This window comes from Trematomus bernacchii, unplaced genomic scaffold (assembly GCF_902827165.1).
Source record: "Trematomus bernacchii unplaced genomic scaffold, fTreBer1.1, whole genome shotgun sequence".
NCBI lineage: Eukaryota > Metazoa > Chordata > Actinopteri > Perciformes > Nototheniidae > Trematomus > Trematomus bernacchii.
The window spans coordinates 489,566-494,662 of NW_022988007.1; positions in this window are offsets into that span (position 1 = coordinate 489,566).

Below are 5,097 nucleotides of genomic sequence, written 5' to 3' on the forward strand. Positions count from 1 at the left end.
CATATGTGATTGTAAGGCAAGGCAAGTTTATTTATATAGCACCTTTCAACACAAGGCAATTCAAAGTGTCATTGATCTGTACTGTGGGTCTTAGTCATGAAGCAGACTGAATGTGAGATGCAGTGACATGAAATGCACTGTTCTTTATTTGCTTCAGTTGTCATTTATGCTGGGTGTTTTGATTGACAAACATTTCTCAGTGGCAGAGATGATCTATAACAGAAATGATCTCAATGAATCCAGCAACAGGCCCACATGTAGTTGTTCAGTTTGAATTAAGAAATGCCCATAGTGGCCTGCAATGAAAACACATAATACATTTCATTGAACCTTTTTTTGATATCAAGGAAACTTAGATATAAGCTATATCCTCTCTCCTTGACTTTGGTTTTCTTTAGTTTTCAAGGAACATTTGGCTCTAATTGTTGATATTGACCTCCCAGTGGTTTCTGCCTCTGAGGAATGTTAGTCTAACTCAACAGGACGCTGTTTATCCTCAGTGTTCATATTATTTTTGAGAAAATGTGTTCATGTCCCAGTTGGAAGACTCGTTTCAGAAATGTAATTAGTCACTGCAGCTATAACAATTTGTCTGATGATATATTCATGAATTGATTGATTAATCACACCCTTGACCGCACTGTCTGGGAACAGTGTAATATGTGTGATGTCTTGCAAGACTTCCATGCCTTTATTTTTATAATACTGGTCCAAAGTGTTTTATGACTCAAGGATGAACGCCAAACTCTTCAAATGTATGACAGATCTAATGGAAAACAACATTTACTTTTGGTTTAAAATGTCAAATGTGAAGGTTGATATACAAGGAAAGCTCTTTCAGATGTTTGCTTTGTGCATTATTGAGTGATCGATGGAGAGAAAATAGTGAACGTATTATTTAAATGTCTTTTTATATCATTGGGGTTTGGTGAAATGAAAAAAGGGAAATAGGTGCACCTCAAAACTTCTTTCATATTCTATCATGCTATGCACTAACACAATCATCTTCCCAGCAGCCTTGACATGAATAACTATAGGGACGTTTTTGCTGGATAAAGATGTAGATTCTTCAAGCCCTTCCACAAAATATACTGTAGTACAAATATATCTGTACATCTACAGTATGTGGGTTTGTTTCTACAAGATAAGACAATACATAAATCAGGACCATCAGGTGCATAAAGGACGATCGTTCTTAACAGATCGAACAGGTCAACTACAAATAGAGTACAGTTACGGTATGAATTCGTTTTGGGCAAATATTCAGATACAAGTGCAAACTTTTATTTTCATTTTTGAATCTTATGAAACAAACATACATGATGAATTCCCTATTTTCTCTCCATGTCGTTTGACACTGCAAATGTAAGACTGTTAAATTAAGAGGTGCAATTTGATAACCTTATTTACTCCAAAGCCATGTTTAAAACAGTTCAAATGCACATGTTGAGATGATGTCATTTCACTTGAAATCATGACTTGTTAATGGAATATCTTGTAAAATACCACCGAAGTCACGTGGCTCCTCTACTGTATATACAATGCATGGCTATTCTATTAATGCTAGCGATTAAGATCATGTTGAACTCCATGCATCGACACTAGAGCTTTCAGTTGAGCGCATGTAAACACTGGAGATGAGCCTGAAGAGTAGACACCCTGAGGTTTAATCACCAAGCGTCAGTCACAGTGAGGCCCATATGTGATATGTGACAAGTCTGTTTGTGCAATCAACAACATCAATGAAAATGAACCAGCTGACATCAAAATGGAACTTATAAACGAAGATGGTTTGATTGGATATATTTCTTAAAGGAGCAGTGTAGCATTAGGGGGATCTCTTGGCAGCCATATATTATAGTATTCATGATCATGTTTTTTTAAGAGTTTAATCATGTGTTTTCTATGCTCTGTAATGTTTCTGTTTGCTGTATGGGGATCTAGTTGGCTGCACTCTGCAAACTGGCCACTAGATGTCACTAAAACCTACACACTGAACCTTTAGAGTCGAGTTTCCATGACATCACAGAATGCACCCTCAACTTTCAGCACTCCATACCTATGCTCCATACACACACACACACACACACACACACGCGCGCGCGCGCGCGCGCGCACACACACACACACACACACGCACACACAGCTGCAGTATCTCTTCATCCTGCCTTCAGTCATCTCACTTGGTTGTAAAGCGTTGTGTTCTCCTGTGTGTGCTTACAATATCTGACCTGTCGTCTGAAACCTATTTTGATCTGCATATATGAACAAAAAGTATTTATACAGATATAATAATGTAATGCATATTGTTGTGTAGAGTTATAGTACATATTATAAGGGCTCAAACTACGCTGGCAGTGGTTTGAGGATAAAAAAAAAGTTATTTTAAGGGAAAAAAAGTGATTCAAGACAGAGGAATGAATAAAAGTGCAAAACAATTCATGGATCAAGTGTGATTCTTTTCATTCGGTGATGTCAGATTTTGCTTTTAATACTAGAGCACTTACCTTTGACAAGGTTCTGAAATTGAACATGTTTAATTGATTATTAATAGTGTACAGATGTCCCATTACATATAACATATTTGAGCTGTTCACACTCATAACCTATAGGTGGCATGCTTAGCTCTAAATATTCTTCTGTACAGAAAGTCTTTCCAAAGCTTAGGAAAAGATGACGATGCTGGTCACTGTTGTAAAGGAATCATCTACCACAGGAAAAGGGGTAATGTGTATTTATTGAAAGTACAAAGTGTACTATAAACATAATATCTACAGTATATTCTGTAACTGCAGTATATCCATCAGTGCTGCACGATAGATAGAGGCACTGACTAATATTGACAACATCTTATCCCAAACTATATCTTTGATACTTAAATTGTATTGTAGTGACAATTGCTATAATCTCAGTAATAACTCAAACACACCACTGTGTGTGCCCTTACTCACAATATCAAATTATTGGGGGAGGTTATGTTGTTATTTCCTTTTATATTTCAGATTTGTATTTCATTGTGCTTTCCATTTGCAATCAGAGCATGGAGTGCCCTCAGCAGATAGTGTGTGTGTGTGTGTGTGTGTGTGTGTGTGTGTGTGTGTGTGTGTGTGTGTGTGTGTGTGTGTGTGTGTGTGTGTGTGTGTGTGTGTGTGTGTGTGTGTGTGTGTGGTGTGTGTGTGTGTGTGTGTGTGTGTGGTGTGTGTGTGTGTGTGTGTGTGTGTGTGTGTGTGTGTGTGTGTGTGTCATGCCTTCAGACTCCACCAACAGCTGTCCGAGTGAGCCTGCACAACAGAGACAGGGGTGAAGTCAGTTTGAGGTTGTAGATCCAACAGACTTAGCATGTTTGGCAGTGGGGTGAAAGTGACCAACCTGTATTACTGTTTAAATAGCACAAAACCAGTGTTTTATTTTTGAATACTTTATGCTCAAATCCTAATAAGTTTAATTGGTATTATCTATCCCACTTTTTTGATCAAAAAAGGGTAATTCATTGTTTTAAGATAAATATTTTATCGGCAAACAATGGGTGTTTAGAAATATTGCATGCATGGACCCAGTGGCGTTTATATATGTACAAAAGTGGTGGGGCACGAACAACTTAGATGTTTAGTGTGGCGCTGCTAGTATGAGTTTGCGCTGTGGAAGATTCCCATGTCGGCTAACTTTACCGAACAACGCTCATACATTTTGCAGTTGGAAACTGCCTTCAGTAGAAGCTGCTGGGTCCCATCCTCCGAGTAAATCGCCAGAAGCGCCGACACATCCTCATCACTCCACCTCTCCGATGATTTTCTTATTCTTATTGTTGCCATAACTTCACAAAAGTACTCTTTCCGTTGGTGCGCTGGGCTAATAATGCGAGGATAATAAAATGGCGGCTTAACAAAACTTTTTGGGAGTTTTACGGGGCGTGGTTTGCATTCCGCCCAGCCAATCAGACATAGGAACCTTTTTCTCCCACGAAAGTACCAGGGACGGAAAAGGGGTAAAAAAGGTTCTGATGAACAAATTTTAGTTCCGGCTCTTTTTGGTGTGAACGCGACATTTCGGAACTATCGCGGAACTAAAGTGGGAAAAGTACTGCGGTGTGAACGCGACTATGGAATACAAAAAGACTCTGAGCATGCGCAGTGTAGTTTTTACAGCACCCATTCATTTTGACAGCACCCATTCATTTTGACAGCGAGAGAGGGGCTAGATCGGGGCTTTCCCCACATCGCTCAACACGGTTCAATAGGCACACACACAAGAACGCAGACTAAAACAGCAATGTACAGACGAATCAGATGACTAAACATGATCTTAAAATATATTTTAAGATGTATATTTTTTGGATATTTTTGGAATTATTATTTTAATTACTTTCTGCTGACACTAGGTGGGGCCCAATGACGAGTCGCCACTGCATGGACCACACATGCCACAACTCTTCTTAATGATTGTTACTGCTTGCCCAGTTTTATACAAATATTTTAATTAAAAATGTCTATACATTTTGTATATCTTTTCAATAACTTGTGAGCCAATTTTTGTGTACTTTTAATAACATGTTATGAGAGGGGCACATTTCATGTAGAACAAGAGAGACAAAGACAGTGTTCAACATTTCAAAAATGTTTAGTATTGCATAAAGTCATTGCACACACAAAGATCATAAAATAACATTATTGTTTTTTAATAACAGAGTTTGTGTCAATGACTTAGTCACAATTTTAGTTTAGTTACTTACTTTGCCATTAACCTTAATGCAGTTTGGGGTAATAAATACGTAATTTATGCAGCCAAACATTGTTTTTTATTTGTATTTCTTAATATTTGTTGTTGGTATTTGTTTTGGTAACAGAAGTTGTTTCAGTAACTTAGTTTCAATTTATTTAATTACACTACTGAAAAACGGGGGGCCACAGGGGGGGTCCAAGCACAGTGTTACAGGGGCACAGGCCCCTTGTCTCCCCCCCCCCCTAGAAGCGCCCATGTAACTGAGGGGAAACTGCCGCTGCTGGGTGCAGCGTAACTGTCTGTCGGATATCCAACTTCAAACTAACTTCACTGTGCTTCAGCGTAGCTCAGACTTGAGGAGGAGAACGGGTCCGAGTC